Raw genomic sequence first — 17,877 nt, 5'->3', positions numbered from 1 at the left:
CATTCAAGTTCGTCTTACACCTTAACATTCTGAGACCTAACGCTATTATAGCAAGACACCTGAACAAGAGTTTGCCAAGAAATTATTAATGACTGTTAAGACTGACTGCTGAGTCTCTCCCCCATTCATCCCTAATTCGGGAGTATCAAGAGTAGAGCTATACGCACTGCTTCAAGAACCCTACGAATTAGATGTAAGCATTATGATACTTTAATGCTTTTATTATACTGATTCCATAATAATTCATTCTAGTGAAAACTCAGGAAACCTTTCCTTGGGTTTACATAAGCTTTTCTACACAAATGATCTATTCCTCTTCTCCACGAAGTTAGAATTATTTTGGGTTCAGTATCATTTCCAGAGGCTAAGCAAGCAAACTGTAGTCTCTACTAAGTCACAGTCACAACCAGTACAATTGCCATGAGTGAGTTCTAATCTGATTTGCCTGGTGCTGACAGTGAGATGGTGACAAGGAACCTCGCTGTCTCCTAGGATGCTATGCCACTCTCTCAAATGGGAAATCCTGACATCAGTAAACACTGAAGAAATTAATGCAATCGTGTATGTAGGCAAACATGATTTACTGTAGAAAAGGACAAGTGTGCACCAGCTAGAGATGAGTGGGTTCAAGAACAGCCAGGGTTCCTTAGCCCAAGGGACTGCAATAAACCCTCAGAGCTAACTTATGCAAATAAAAAAGAATTCACACAAGTAGACCTGGACTCCCAAGGGATAACAGGACCAAAATCCCCAAAAGAACATACAATTTTTTATTTCCAAAAGAACTATAAATTACAGAGGAGTTGGTGTATGGCACCACCTCCAGAAGGGAGATATATATATATATAAGCTATGTGCACGTGTGTGTGCATGCATGTGTTTGTGAGTGTGTGTGTGTGTGTGTGTGTGCGCGCATGTGTATGATGAGACAGAAGAGGACAATGGGGAAAAAAGAGGCATAATCATTAAACCTTTACCTATTTGGTCTAACTAATGGTGGAGAACCTGGGACCATAGGACAGCCTTGGCATCATAATCTCTTTGGGGGTTTCTACCAGATATTTATGTTATGATTCATAATAGTAGCAAATTTACAGTTATGAAGTAGCAAAGTGATAATTCTATGGCTGAGAAGAAGGGGTCCAGAACACTGTATTAAAGGACCACAGCACTTAGGAAAGGTTCAACACCACTGCCATAGGAGCGGCCAATCTAGCCTATTGAGAAGAGCCCCTCTGATGGTGATTAGATTTAAGAAGCATTCTGCAAAGCAAGCCCCTGTCTCAGAACACCTTCAACCCTGCTATCCTATTTGGACCATCCATTTCAAGTTATTCACAGGAATATCAGTTTTTAGTGGTCATTTTATTCCTTCCTTCATTGGGAACACATAAATAGAAGGTGCTATTATTTTAAAACTCAAAGAAAAATAAATCTAATTCTTCATGTCCAGGGTGGTAAATCTCATCTCTGTGATACAGCATACGGAGTTATGATACAAACTAGAGCATGATAAGAGCCATATGTGATCCTCCTCAGTTCAAAGAGAGGTGAGGCGTTGTCCAACTGTGCGGATCAAAGGGATATCCCTGGAGAAAGAGGGGTTTGGATTGAATGCTGAAGGAGAGACAGCACAGAGCTATCCCAAATCTCTTTGCAAAGCAGGAGACAAAAAGTGTTCCAGATGAGGAAGTCCAGGAACAAAGGCAGAGGTGCATGGAATATAACTCCAGGGCCTTTAAAAAAAAAAAAAAAAAAAGCTGGGTCCCAAGACCTCAGTGCCAGAAAGGTCACAGCACAAAGAACCTCAGGTCACTGGAACAGGCAAGAAAGATGCCAGAGAACAAGCTAACAAACAGTGGATAGTTAACAGAGCCAATGCAGAGTTCTAACTAATAGAAAAACACATGGACAAAACTGTGTAACTCTCCTTTTTCCTTTCCCAACACTAAAAGCCGTTCATTTCTGCATAAAACTAGAACTGAAAAAGATCAGCAATGCCAGATTCCTTCCCGAGCCACGGTTTCTTGGAGAGCTCTGAAGCATTCTTTAGCTCACTATGAAATCACTTTCCTAGCTGGGGGAGGGGGGTATCCAAGTATTCCATTACAGCTCCCAGACTGAAACCACTTTGAAGAGACTTTTCCAAACAGTCTCCATTATTTAGACTAGCAAAGTCTCTTCTAGTTCACTCTAGTTCAGCAGGGCTTTCTTGATCAAAACATCCCATAGCTCCTCTTCTAATGCGCTGGAGAAATTAAGCAGGCCCAATCCTATCCATCACTCAACATTTTTCTCAATGTGAGGGTTCCCCCTGAATGCTTAACCTTGTGATAGAAGAGGAGGCCACTCTGACAACATTGGTTCATGATTTCAGGTGGGGCCTTGCACAAAGCTGACCAACATGATGCATGGAACACAGCAGTACTCACCATAAAATGCTCTTACTGTGACTAAGAAGCTAGGAACTAGACACAAAAGTGTAAGGTCACATGGGCACTGGAAGGAGCTTTCAACTAGCCAGATTCTTTACTCTCCTATTTTAGCAGCCAAAGATTTTATTTTAGATCGATACTTCTTAAAAGACAAACAGCCACAACCCTTTACCCAAGAAAAGCATGGGTATTTATTAAATTGCAAATTCTCTTCACCTAATCCATCAAATACCCAGGACTCTGCATCATTCTTAATCTTAATCCGGGTATGTCTCCTACACAGCAAAGATTATTACGCACAGCTTCACACTTTAGCTTCTCCTCACAATTACAGAATTCCTCTCGTTATGTAATCTAAAATGTAAGTGGGCCTGTGCTTTGCCTATGGACATATCGAAACATGGTGAAAAGCAGGACACCTATCACTGTAGTCTACGCATCCATGACCACCTCACAAAATGGCTGGGCAATAATTTAAGGGTGGGAAGCCAACAGCAGAACACTTGTCTCACATGTGAGGGCCTCTGAGGTGGATATTCAGTACTGTTTTTTTTTAAAGCCCTGTTTCTTCATCTGAAAAGTGGAGCTATGAAAGATTCTACCCCACTTATTACAGAGCCCAAGAACTTTACTAAAGAATATCTTCAATATGGACAAAGACTAGAGATCATTAAAAGCTTTCGAGGGGTGATTGTGTATCATAAAAACAAAATATTGGGTAACAAGAAAAGTGGGTAACAGAGGAAAGGGAGGGGGAGGGGGAAGGAAGGGAGGAAGGAAACATCTAGACCAGTGAAGTGAGCCGCTGGGCATGTCTGTCATGAGAGCCTTCCCAGATTAGATCACAGCAGCTGAGATCTAAGGAATGGACTAAGGATTCATAATACGCTGCTACTGTCCGGAGACGATAGAAGGAAGCAGGTCACTGATGGATTGCACTTTGTCCTAGATTCCCAACTGCATTCCTTCTCTTCCTCTGCTTCTGGTCACCATGATGTGGATTGTTCTAAGTTACCATACTGTCCCCATGCCTGTGACAGACATCTCTGAAAAAATAGGAACCGAGAGAAACGTTGCTCCCCTTATAGAACTGCTTATGGCAGGTATTTTGACATAGCAAAGCAAAAGCCTCCTCCCCATTCCTTTCCTGAGCAGCCTCAAGACTATGTTTCCATCTTCGATCACAAGGATAGGAAAGCAGCAGCTTCCTTCTTGCCTTTTAGAGTGGAGATAAGTCATTAACCCAAGTACTCAAAGAATACAGAAGAAGGGAAGTTGAAATGAGGGCTGAACAAAGCCCTACTAAATGGCCCACTGCAGGACATGGGCTAACTCATCACACCTCCACCTCAGAACAATGTCCATCCTGAATAAATTTAACGGACTTCGAAAACTATCCTCTAAGGGGAGCACCTCTAAGGTGGCATGACCATGGACCAGGATAAACACCTGAAGGACCAACAACATCTTACTGATTTCACATGATCTCTGTAGCTAAATAAGCAAGGATAGACCTGGATTCCATTCATGTCGAGACACAAACTCCATGGTATTCTCCAAACTGACAGCTGCTACATCCTGTGGTCTTATTCAGAGCAAGCATTCACCATGGCGACATAGAATAGAAAGACTTCACACTAGTGCCCTCTACAATTAAGTAGCCTTGCATTCTACTTTGTGAGAAAAATCTGTTGACCCTGACAATTTCCTCCAAAGTTCTTCCTAACTTGATGGTGGTAGCACGTGTCTTAAATCCCAGCAGAGTCAGGAAAATCTCTGTGAGTTTAAGGTCAGCCTGGTATACACAGAGAAACCCTGTCTTGAAAAACAAAACAAAAACAAAACAACAAAAAAACAAACAAACAAACAAAAAACCCTTCCTGAATGTCAGGCCACAGAGAACACAGCTCTGAGAGCTCGATTCACGTGCAGACTCCAGAAAGTAGCGTTTCTCTGAAAGACGGTGTACAACATCTAGCTTGTTACCCTCCAGAGTGGCAGAACAATGAACTGGGTCAACTAGTGAGGCAGAAACCATAGTTACAAGGTGCTCTAAGGCCACCTGCTGGCAATTTTATCAAAACACCGAAGAAAGGGAAAAAAAAAAAAAAGGCTCAACTGTTTACAAGACACTCAGAAGTCATTTGATTTGGGGGAGAGGTTGAAAGATGAGGGGGGGGAAAAAGGGTTTCCACTACAAAGACTGTGAGTCACACATCCAAATGTTAAAACAATATAAAACAGTATAAACACCTCTGAAATTCTGAGCTAACATTCATAAGTTTTTCCAAAATTTACCGTGTCTGTCTCATATCTCAGTGGTTGCCTAGAGAATATGAGCAGGCGCTGAGTTCAGTGCCTACCATCACAAGCATAAATAAGTACATACGATAAAACTTAGATTGAAAAGTCAACTTCAATCAAACATGCAACGCTTCAACTGTTACGTCTCCATGTCCTGCGACAGCGAGTCCAGGACTGCACAATGCAAATCAGAATGGCATGTATAATTCCATGCCACATGCGTCGGCATCAACCAGCTTCGACTTTTTCTTTCTTCCTTCCCTTTTAAGACAGGGTGGGCTCTCTCTCTCTGGCCTCAAATTCACGGCATAGTCAACCTCCTAAATATTGAGAATCTAGGTGTGCCTTTTAAAGAGACAAAGAATCTACAATTCCACTCAGGTGACCAGTTACCAGACAGGAAGGCAATCAAGGCTATGTTCTTTGGGACAAGAGAAAGTCTTTGAGTCGGACATTCTCTGGCATGGATGACGAACAATACTTCTAACAGAGCATCTGTGTAAAAGCATAAGCTCTGAATGTATTAAAAAGCTGGCTGGCCACTCACCTGTGACCCCAACACTGGGGAGGCCTCGGCAAAAAGAAAAAAAAAAAAAAAAACCAGCCTGGAATAGAGAATTATCTCTCAGGAAAAGGAAGAAAATAAGGAGAAAGGGAATGAAGAAGGGAGGAAGTGAAGACAGAGGGCGGGGGACAGGGAGAGAAAGGAAGGAAGGAAGGAAGGGAGGAAGGGAGGGAGGGAGGGAGGGAGGGAGGGAGGGAGGGAGGGAGGGAGGGAGGGAGGAAGGAAGGGAGGGAGGGAGGGAGGGAGGGAGGGAGGGAGGGAGGGAGGGAGGAAGGAAGGAAGGAAGGAAGGAAGGAAGGAAGGAAGGAAGACAGACAGAAAAAAAGGTGGGGAGGTGGGGAAGGAGAGCCATGAATTCCTTTCTCTTTAGGCCATTTCTCCTTTCCTCTCTCCTCACTCTATCCCTATGAAGAAGACCAGCACTTTTATCCCCCTGTACAAAAGCTGTATGACAAAGGAACACTTTAGAGAGGGAGAGAAAACAAACTCAATTCTAAGTTCATATATAGTCTCCCAGGACTCCAGCAATATTAAAACCTAAAAGCTCAAGACACAGGGAGTCACCATCTGCTCCTTTGATGGCTTCTCCAGGGTTTTAGAAGGAAGCAGTTGCAGACCTGGAATGAGTCCTAATGGACAGGAACTGCCTCTGGAAAGGAAACTGGAAGAATCCTGTCTTCTTGGCAGCAGCAACTAAAGGAGAGTCTTCGCCCAGATTGGGAGACATTGAGAAAAGAAAGAAGGGCCCTTCAAAGTTTCAAGCAAAAGAGGGTCCAAGATAAAAATACCTTTCAGAAAACAAAAAGGGACAGCAAAAACAAACACTGCTCTATGGTCAGCTCTCTCCCCTCCACACACCCCCACACCCCACCCCATCCCCACACATTGCTGAAACGCAGTATAAACAAACCGATAATGGTAACCATTTTAAGTATTTCCCAGCCCAGAAAATTACAAAAAAGTATCTGTCTTGGGAAACTCATGCACAATTAGGCACCTCACTCTGCACTGTCTGACAACTAACTTCCCTCCTGCGGTTGTTTAAATTTTGGTGGGTTTGACAATTTTATATATGAGCACCATATTTACATCATTTCCACCCACTCCCTGTCTTCTAACTCCTCCTTGTTACCCCTCAACTCATTCTCAAATCCATGAGCCATTCATCTCTCCCTCTGTCTTCCGTCCGACCATCCGCTCCCCGTCTCCCCCCCCACCTCACCCCCAGCTATTGTGAACAGAGCATCAGTGAATATGGTTGCACAGGAGTCCGTGAAATAGGCTGTCAGGTCAAAGGTCGCATGGGCACACACCAAGAGTGGTCTAGCTGCCTCACGTGGTAGATCTGCTTTTACTTTTTTTGAGAATTCTCCACAGTGGCTGCAATCCCAGCCACAGTGAATGACCTTTTCTTTTGCCTCAGTCCCTGACTAGCAATTACTGCCAGCTGTTTTCTTGACCTTGGCCATTCTGACTAGTCCAAGATAAAAATCTCAGAGTAGTTTTACGTGGCATTTCCCTACGTGCTAAGGATGTGGAGCCCTTTAGATTTGTCGTAGCCATTCTGAGAATTCTCTGTGCACATCTTTACTTCCGTCATTCGTTCTCTTTTTCTTTCTTTCCTTCGTTTTACTTCTTTGCATATCCTGGCTATTAATCCTATCAGAGGAGTAGCTGGCAATGAGCCTCTCCCATTCTAAGGGCTTGCTCTTCTTCCTATAAGGGCTTGATCGTTTTTATAATTGCCCAGGTGGTTTTCATCTTATGAGGTCCCATTTGTCGATGGTTGGCCTTAGCTTCTAAACAAATGGAGTCCTATCTAGAAGTCCTTCCTGACACCTGTAGCTGACAGCAGATCACCCATGTTTCCTAACAGTTTCAGTGTCTCAGGCTTCACACGAATGTCTTTGATCCACTGGAAGCTGTGCAGGTGAAAGATATGGGTCTGATTTCATGCTTCTACAGGTAGACATCCAATTTCCCAACCAATCGTTTGCTGAAGAATCTGCCTTTGCTCCAGTGTATATTTTTGACATCGTTGTCAAATATCAGATGACAAACAGTCATGTTGGTATTTCAACTTTGAAACAGTAACTTAACCAACATCTAGCTTTATCTAACTTCTCAGGAAAACACATCTCTGGTGAATACAGAATTCTGTAGAGTTCAGTGTTTGTTCATGTGAAAATGAAGTCAGCCTAAAACAAATGGGCCAACCAAATTTGGCCATCATGGAAGAGTTAGTAGTGGCCTTTTCCAGACTATTATTTTCCTTTCTTGAGCTTTCTACTCTCATTGTTCTCCATGAACCTTCTCAGTAGAACAAGAGTGGAGAGCAATGTGCTTCCCTCTAGCCTCTCCCAAAATGGCTTCCCATGGGAGCATCTGCCTGTTCACCTTGTTACAGGTCAGAAGATAGCTCTTCCCAAGTGAAGATGAAGCTAAATGTTTAAAAGAGCTTCATATGGGACAATAATGATATATGACTTTGCCCTTGATACCCAACAATATCCAACATTGATCCTTGCAAACAAAAAGCTTATTTATTTTGGCATCCATAGTAGGTTAAACAGTGGGCCCCTAAAGTCTGTGTTCATGTTCTGAACCCACACCAATAAATGTGGTCATAATTGGGGGAGGAGGGGTCCAGGAAGATGTAATAAAATTATGGATCTCAGTATTAGACTATCCTAATTGGCTTGAATCCAAAATGCCCTCATACAAGGCAAAATAAGAAAAAAGACACAAGGGCTAGAGAGATGGCTCAGTAGTTAAGAACACCGACTGCTCTTCCAGAGGTCCTGAGTTCAATTCCCAGCAACCACATGCTGGCTCACAACCATCTGTAATGAGATCCCATGCCCTATTTTGGTGTGTCTGAAGACAGCTGCAGTGTACTTGGATGGATGGATGGATGGATGGATGGATGGATGGATGGATGGATGGATGGATGGATGGGTGGGTGGGTGGATGGATGGCTGGATGGATGGGTGGGTGGATGGGTGGATGGATGGATGGATGGGTGGATGGATGGGTGGGTGGATGGATGGGTGGGTGGGTGGGTGGGTGGATGGGTGGATGGGTGGATGGGTGGATGGGTGGATGGGTGGATGGATGGATGGATGGATGGATGGATGGATGGATGGATGGATGGGTGGATGGGTGGGTGGGTGGGTGGATGGATGGATGGATGGATGGATGGATGGATGGGTGGGTGGGTGGGTGGATGGGTGGGTGGATGGGTGGGTGGATGAGTGGATGGGTGGATGGGTGGATGGGTGGGTGGATGGGTGGGTGGATAGATAAAGATACAAATACAAAAAAGAGAAAAAGGCCACATCAAAACGGTAGCAGATTCTGCACTTACACAGCCAGCAGGTAAAGAATAACTGTGGCCACTAGAAACTGGGACTAGATATTGTGGAAGCTCCCTGACTTCAGATTTCTGGTTTCTATGAGCTTAAAAGAATAAATTTCTGTTGTTTTAAACTATCAAACTAGGTATTTCTGTAACACACAAAATGACCAAGAACATTTATTTTTTTAAGATTCATTTATTATGTACACTGTAGCTGTCTTCGGACACACCATAAGAGGGCATCGAATCCCATTACAGATGGTTGTGAGCCACCATGTGGTTGCTGGGAATTGAGCTTAGGACCTCTGGAAGAGTAGTCAGTGCTCTTAACTACTGAGCCATCTCTCCAGTCCCAACCAAGAACATTTATTCGACATTAATTTTATAACTAATGCTACTAGAGCTGTGATTCTGAATTTTTTTGGACATCTTTATCTTACTTGTTGCAGTGCTGGAGATAGAACATAGGGCCTCCTGCATGCTAGGCAAGCACTATACTTCCCAAACGTTTTTTCGTAATATAGGAAAATATAAATTATAGTAACATTACAAATTATACATTTCAATGTAAAAGTGATAAATATCGAAAAATGGATTAAGTTGATAATAAAATTTTACTTGGAATTATCAGGATGAACTCACAAGCTTCAGACTTATTTTCAAAGTCTAAACACAAGCTGGGGAAAAAAAATGTGTCTGGTACTTGCCAATCTCCCATTTTCCTCTATATCATAACCCCTGGGAAGGGGAAGGGTTCCTTAGGGAAATGGCTTAAAGGCCAAAGAACTTACAAGTTAAACCTAACAGGTTAGTTTTAAACCATGAAATGATTTCTCGGGAATTAATATAGTTGTGTTTAAAAAAAAAAGGACAGTATGAACTTGTTAACTACTGGTCAAAGAAGTGATAATAAAATCTCAAAAAAAAAAAAAAAAAAAAAAAAAAAAACCTAGACTGACACGAAATGATGAAAATCCAAGCATTCTGGGTGATACTTCACAGGAAAAAAAGGAGACTCACCAGCTACTTTGTTGAGCTATCCATTAAGGAAAAAACAAATCCCTATTTTGAAAAATGGCAACATAGATTCCCCCACCCCACCCCACCCCCAAAAAAGTCAGAAATTATACATGAGGGAGAATTAAGACCCAGTTGTAAGTACTAGCTGCTAGCCATACTGGTTGGCTTTTGTCAACTTGACACAAAACAGGGTCATCAGAGAACAAGAATCTCAACTGAGAAATCACCTCCATCAGACTGCCAGTAGACACGTCTACTGATGAATGATGACGGATGGCCAAGCTTTCCACGGGAAGTGGCACCCCTGGACAGGAAGGAGGTCCTGGGTTGTATAAGAAAGCAGGCTGAGGGACTGGAGAGATGGCTCAGCGGTTAAGATCACTGGCTGAGGACCCAGCTTCAATTCCCAGCACCCACAAGGCAGTTTACAAGTATCTATAGATCAAGTTCCTGTGTCTCCAAGTCACTCACACAAATATGCACGCAGGCCAAACACCAAACAAACAAACAAGCAAACAAACAAACAAATAAAACGGGCTGAGCAAGCCATTACACAGAGACCTCCAAGGTCTCTATTTCATTTCCTGCCTTGAGTTTCTACCCTTGCTTCTCTTCACGACAGACTGTGATTGGGACATTTAAGTGAGCCAAATGGACGCTTTCCTTCCTGTTGAGAGCCAGACAGATCCGAAGCATTCTCTCTGAGAGACCCTAATGATGGCTCGTAAGAAGCTTAAGCTCTTTGTCCTTGCTCGAGAGCCGACTCCTGGTGCTGGGGTCAGGGCCTTGAGCAAGGCGTTTTTGTTGAGACTGTCACAAGAGATAAAGAATTACCTATTTGCTTTGTGCGTCAGTGAGGTCACTCAGTTCATCGTGTTGTAATCTTATTGGTCCATTGTCTAGCTGTGTTTTCCTTTGTGTTGGAAAGGGAACACTACCTTGAGTAACTAGGTTTCTTCGGTTGCTGGGAACTTGGCTTTTCTTTCTGAAGAGACTAGAGTTATCAATCCCAAGGCTGCTGCATGCTCGGCCTGTGCTTGAGCTCCCCTGTGCTCTTCTTACACAACATTGTGCTGTTAGTCTCCTGCCGACTTTGCCCTGATGCTTGATCGTTTCTGCCATCTCTGCCCCATTTCTTTCCTGGAGATAGCATAGATGCTGTACTTCTTAGTAAGCTTGCCTGGCATGAGGCATAGCTTCCGCTCCTTTAAGGCTCTGTCCTGAAGAACCCACTACTAGTCTAGGTCACCTACCCAACGTGATCGCGGTTGGAATGTTTTGTCACAGTAATAGAACGCAAACAAAGACATTAGTTTAACACAGAAGGGAATTAGGCAACCGTCCATTTGTAATCCTCAAAGAAATTGATCAAACAGAGATCATCAGTTGGTTTTAAATTCCACTAGCTACAAAGTTGTTCTGTAACTGGTCATATCAAGCTGTCACCAAAGCAACAGGACAAAAGTTCTTTCCTGACACAAGAGAAAACGGAGCTACACAATGGAGCAATTAGATCACAAGCTGATAAACTGAATAAGCTCACTGGCCCACAAAGCAAATAGGCAATTCATTCATTCATTCTCTCTCTCTCTCTCTCTCTCTCTCTCTCTCTCTCTCTCTCTCTCCTAGAACAGCCTCAACAAGACAAAACGCTCCATCCACCCATCACCTACTAAAGCCAAGACTCGTAAAGAGCAAATCAGGACCTAAGCTATGTGTGGTGAAGACAGCAACTAGGAAAATGTAAAGAGAAGGTAAGAGCTCCTATGAAAGGGCCCGGCCAGCATCTTCCGACTGCCAGGAGTAAAACCTGTGCTGGCATCTACACCTGAGACACAGGAAGCCACCGACCCTGTGTGCGTCTGAGATGGAAAACACACGGAGAGAAAACTGGAAAACATAATAAGTGATAAAAACATTATGCGGTTATTTACCTAAATCATGAAGGTTTTGATTTGAGTACAAGAAACTCATTTTTTTACATTTTAAAATTAACTAGAAAACAAAATATCAAAGGAACCCTGACTAATTCACAGGTTAAGGAGGGACTGATTAAATAGAACAAAGACCAAATAAAAAACAAAAGGGAAGGTTGGCAGCCAACTTGAAAAAGAATCACTCACCCACCCCCAAATGAGTAAAAGTAAGTGTCATTTCACCACACACTGCGCAATTTCAAAAGGTAATGTAAAACTGCGAGCAATTTAGCACCAAACAGTATTACAGTAGAGATGTCCCGGGTCAAAGTACAGAAGGTCAGAGGAAGATGGCTGCTTCTCTCCCAACAGTTGGGTAAGCAGGGCTAAATGTAGAATCAAAGCCTCTAAGGAGGGGATAGTGGTAAATGATGATTAAATCTGAAGTCTGGGAGCAGAAGAAGCCACTCTTGCAGGAGGAGGGGATGGAGCCACCCTTGTAAGAGAAAGGGATGGAACCACTCTAGTAAGAGGAGGCGGATGGGACCACTCTTGCATGAGGAGGAGACAGAAGGATTTTGCAGGAGTTGTGTGGGGATGGAACCAATCTTGTATGTGGTGTTCAGTCTGCTCCCCACTAACTCTGCTCCACTCTGGCTGCACTTAAGAGCAGATGTTGGCAATGAAGCAGGTTATAAAGCACTCCCTGAGCCCTGGTCCCTATTCACTCACTACCTCTGGTGTTCTGAGAAGCCCCAGTCACCTAAAGCTGACACTCCATACATGATCAGCTCCCCGTGCCCTTTGCTTACTTGCCAACGAGCTCCAAGTGGTTCATAAATCATGCACAACGAAACACTAAAACCAGGGCCAGTAGATCAGCAGGTACAGGCACCTGCTGCACAAGCCTGGAGATCTAAGTTCAATTCCCAGAACCAATGTGATGGTGGAAGAAGTAAACTGACTGCACACAATTGTCCTCTGAACTCCACACACGTGTCAGAATGCAGGCTCTCACTTACGTTCACAACAATAATTTAAAAACGATAAAGTAAAAATGAACCAGGTGGTGGTTCATGCCTGTAATCTCAGTACCTTGGGAGACTAAAGGAGGAGGATGCCAAAAAGCATGGGTTAGACCTTAGTGCCTAGTGTAAGTTCTCTGTCAGCCTGAGGCACAGAGAAAGATCCTGCTTCAAACCAAAAAGATGAAAGGGAAGGAAGGACAGAAGCAAGGCAATAGGAGATGAGGAAGGAGATGGAGCTTAGTCAAGTCTTTCCTAAAGCATCTGTCTGTCGCTCTGTATTTGCTCCTTCTGGGAAAGGCAGAGCAGGCTCAACTCACAGGGCACTTACGTTCTATTAAAGCGAGTAAACTCTGTACACCAGTCAGGCTGATAGATAACAGTCATCTTGTTCAGAACAATGGCCACAAGTGTGGACAACCTCAAGCCAAACTTTTTCAATGGCAAAAATCATTGCAGAAGAAAAATATGAACCAAAAATAATTAGAGGGTGGTCCTGGATGAGGCTTGTAAACAAACTGTGTCATTAAAATACCAGAGTGGGGAAGGAAGGAGGACCACACATCTGACTCTGAATATTGCAGCAGCCAAAGATGCAGGGAGGAGTGTGCAAGCTCCGTGATTCACATCGCCCCAGTGGTGACTGTCTGTGGAATGGAAACCGAGCTACTTTCTGCAAAGTCTCCTACTATGTTCCAACACTGCCATTCACCAAGTTCCCTGGAAAGTTTGTTTGTTTGGTTTTTTTTAAAACACTATGGCTAAAGCATGTATCTCAAGCAACATATCAGATCAACATGGCTATTTCAAAATGAAAAAAAAATGTATTTGTGTGTCCAGGTGTCTTAGAATGATGTCAGGCATCAATCAACACACCCCACAGTATCCGAGGTTTTACAACTAAGGCTTTCTTAACCTAAAAGCCTACAGTTGACGCTTTTCCTCGCAGCATCGTATAAGCATGTGTTGACAGCAAAAAGTACACGTGGGTAGCATGAGAAGATCTACTCAATAGAGTCCATTTTCCTGAACTCTTAGGAGCAAGTTGGTGACAAAAACAATACTGGTAGCGATGTTTAACATCTTATCCTTCAGCAAGTGTAGAAGCAACCACAGAGTTTATTTATAAAGTGCCTACTGGGGCTAGAGAGATGGCTCAGTGGTTAAGAGCACTGACTGCTCTTCTAGAGGACCTGAGTTCAATTCCCAGCAACCACATGGTGGCTCACAACCATCTGTAATGGGATCTGATGCCCTCTTCTGGTGTATCTGAAGACAGCGACAATGTACTCACATAAAATAAACATAAATCTTTAAAAAAATAGATAAATAAGAGCCTGCTTTATCTATATCCATATGCTTTACGACAGTTACCTCTAATTATCACAATAAACGAGGTGCTCACATTCTTAAATTAATGAGAAAGATTATTCTGCAGTAGATGTCTTTTCTAAATGTTATATAGTGTAATAAATTGTCAAATGTACATAAAAGCTGGGAGTGTCCTAAAATGAACCCTGACATATCTCAAAGCCAGGTTTTAACAGTTGCTGGGATATTTGCAGAGTTTCTTGATTAGACCCCTTATTTTCTCCTTTGATAAAGCATTGCAAAGGAAACCTTAATTATATCTCTCACCCCACATCAGGATCCACGTCTCTAAAGCTGAAGACAGAAATATATATATAAATATATATAAACATAAATATATATATATATATACAAAGCTAAAAATCAAACCCAACAAAGTTGAGCAGCAGCTGCCCAGACTCTTCTCAGCCACTAATCCAATGTTCCCAGTTTTTCAAGAAAATTTTACCTTTAATTTGCTCACAATGGGATCCTAAACAGATTTGGGATTAAAAGAAGCTTTCTAGTAAGTTTCTTCTTCCTCCTTTGGGTTTCCTACCCTGCAGTGTTTAAATAAGTATTTTTGAAACTGAATTATCAATTTATATTCAAAAACGTATACTGTTAAGAACACAGTTCCTGCATATTCACACGGTTGCATAACCATCATTCTGTGCAACCACAGAGCTTTCTGTCAGATCAGAGAAAAACCCACGGCCGACAGCCGCTGCTCATCCCTGGCTGTGTCAACTATTAACCTACTTTCTCATCTACAGGGCTTCCTATTCTAGACACCTCATATAAACACAGTCACAAAACTTATCATCACTACCCATCAGGTAAACACCCAGACAGACCCACATATGTGTGTCATGATCCACATATGGGATTAAAATAAGCACCCGTAGGGAACAGCACATGGCAGATGCTTTCAGCTCCTGTCCCTCGGGTCCCTCCCACATATACATAGGACAAATGACAGCTACACATGAGGCACTCTAATGGGGTAAACATATGCACAAGAAGTCATTTCTGTTGGCTGGCACCAGTTTTCACAATGAAGTATGCATAAGTAACCAATACTGGTTATTGATCATAGCAGCCACGGTGTGGCAAGGCTCGGTGTCAAGCTTCAACTCCCTTTTACTGAAATATAACATACTACAAACAGGAAAACAAAGAGAAACCTGAACGTTTCTCTCTTAGTGCATCCCTTCCATCCCTGCCCCTAGGAATAAAGCTAGAAGGAATCTGCGAATAGACAAATAAGAAATACTGAGAGTAAGAGTAAGTGTTCCCAGGGAAGAGCATGCCCGCTGGTTATCCAATACCAAGTGGTCAGCACTGAAGACATACATTCATACAAGTAACATCATACAGACTGAGCAGGGTATATTTAGGAATGTATAGAGAGAGAGTCAAGAATACAAGAAAGGAGTTATGGAATCAACCTCTAGAGCTAAGAAAAAATATGGAGGGCAGACATATTGGGGGTGTCCCTGCATGGAGGCCCCTAGAGGCTGTTATGTGAAGCTGTATGAGTATGAAACCTGGAGACCCCAGAATGTTGAGGATGCCAGAGATGTGGGACATCTGCAAAGTGTGTGTGTGTGTGTGTGTGTGTGTGTGTGTGTGTGTGTGTGTGTATGATCTGTAGTGGTTGAGTAAGAATGGACCACACGGGCTCATATATTTGAATGTTTAGTTATCAGAGAATAGAACTCTTTGATGGGATTAGGTGTAGCCTTGTTGGAGGAAGTCACACTCGTTCTCAGCCTGCAGACCAGCCCGTAGCTCTCAACTACTGCCCTAGAACCATGCCTTACATGCCTGCGACAGTGTTACATAGGATGGTGATAACAGACTAAGCCTCCAAAACTGTAAGCAAGACCCCAGTGAAACGCTTTCTTTTATGACAGCTGCCATGGTCAGTGCCTGTTGATGGCTACGGAAGAGTGATTAAAATGAGTGGGTTCCAGGGACTGGGATAGTGCTGTGGAAGGCCAGACCACACGGCTTGTTGGTAGAATGGATTAGGAAAGCACTTAATGTTTCAAGTCAAGTCAATCAGTAGAACTTGACAGTTTTGGCCACAAGGTTCTGACATTAGAGTCAAGGATACAATAAAGGAGTTGTGGAATCTATCTCCACAGCTAAGAAAAAATACTGAGGGCAGACATATGTTGGGGGTGTCCCTTATGGAGGCCCCGAGAGGTCATTATGTGAAGCAGTGAATGTGAAACCTGGAATATATTAGAGACCCCAGAATTTTGGAGATGCTGGAGATGTGGGATATCTGCAAAGAAGAAGTGATGACCAGGTGAAATAGAACAGAAAAAGGGAAGTGTATTACAGTCAACAATGCTGAAAAGAGTGAGAGATCTTAAGAGTGCTTTGATATCAGACATGGAGATGAAGAACTTTGAGTTTGCCCAGATGGTTTTTGGTCCAGGATTTTTTTCACTATGCTCACTTTACTCCCTTTTGAGATGGTAATGTATATCCTGTGCCATTGTATGTTGAAAGTATGTGATAATGAGTTCTGATTTTTACAAGGACTTACAGTTAAGAGATTGCCAGATGTCTCAGAAGAAGCTTAGAATTTTCAAATAGTGTTGATACTGTGAAAGACTAGGAAAACTTTTAAAGATGGGATAAATGCATTTTGTATTATGATATGGTTGCAAACCTATAGACACCAGGGAGTGGAATGTGGTAGTTGAACAGGAGTGGCCCTCATAGGCTCATAAACTCACATTAGAGTAGAACTTTTTGAGAGGATTAGAAGGATTAGGAGGTGTGGCCTTGTTGAAGGAAGTGTGTCCCAGGGGTGGGCTTTGAGCTTTTAAAGACACAAAGTCCAGTGTCTTTCTCTGCCTAAAGATTAGAATGTAGCTTTCAATTACGTCTTTAGCACCATGCAGCAGTCAGTGTTAATAAACTAGACCTCTAAAACTGTAATCAATTTCCCAGTTAAGTGCTCTCTTTTATAAGAGCCGCCTTGACCATGGTATTTCTTCATGGCAATAAAATAGTGAGGAAGACACATATATGCATGCAACAACCATTAGTGAAAAAAGAAGCCACGAGTTTGAAAAGGAAATAGATTAGAAATTTTGGAGTGAAGAAGAAAAAGGGAAAATGATAAAATGTATATAACCTCAAAAACATGTGTGTGTGTGTGTCTGTGTGTGTGTGTGTGTGTGTGTGTGTGTGTGTGTGTGTGTGTGTGTGTGTGTGTTGAAGGAAGGAAAGAAGGCAGGTAACTCAGCCTACCTTTGCCTCTGTGTTCTGTATGTCTTCCCCACCTTGGGTATGGAATTAAACCCTAGACCTCATGCATGCTAAGTAAGACGCTGCCATCAAGCCATATTCTAATTTATAAAGAAAAACTCCCACCTGTACAAAGGATACTCACAGACATGGTCACTGGCAAATGTATCAATACATAGAAGTGTGTGTGTGTGTGTGTGTGTGTGTGTGTGTGTGTGTGTGTGTGTGTGTGAAAAGGGGGGCAGATAAGGGGGTGCTGATCACACATAAAAAATAGGGAAAATAGAAGAGGTATTTCTAGGCACTATGCCGGGGGTTGGGGGATAGGCACCTTTTCTTTTGAAGTACAGAGCTCATACTTTTGATTTCCTATGTAGAGGACCCAGAGAACCATGCTTATGACACTGACCACAGAGTAAGATTTAAATATAAAGGAAAGACAAAAAAAAAAGCATTTACTTCTTACTTTATACCCCTCAGAAGGGTGTGAACCATGAGTTAAAAACAAAATAGAAATGGCTGGGAACTAGTTAAAGCGGGCAGCAATGTTATTGGCTACCCATGTCTCTCTATAAACAATTTACCTTCTCCCATGACGGTATGCCAGTTTTCAGGAAGGCCAATTAAACCG

At 42.7% G+C, this 17,877-nt stretch overlaps 1 protein-coding gene across 12 annotated transcripts in view; it reads right to left on the bottom strand.

Moving 5' to 3' along the window:
- The window catches only part of Fmnl2 (formin-like 2), a 275,441-nt gene that overhangs the window by 99,485 nt on the left and 158,079 nt on the right, over positions 1–17,877 (bottom strand). The window lies entirely within an intron of this gene.

The sequence above is a fragment of the Rattus norvegicus genome, chromosome 3 (genome assembly GCF_021556685.1).
Source record: "Rattus norvegicus strain SHRSP/BbbUtx chromosome 3, alternate assembly SHRSP_T2T, whole genome shotgun sequence".
NCBI lineage: Eukaryota > Metazoa > Chordata > Mammalia > Rodentia > Muridae > Rattus > Rattus norvegicus.
Note: the sequence above shows the minus strand (reverse complement) of the source record. Positions and strands in the feature narration are given on the sequence as shown.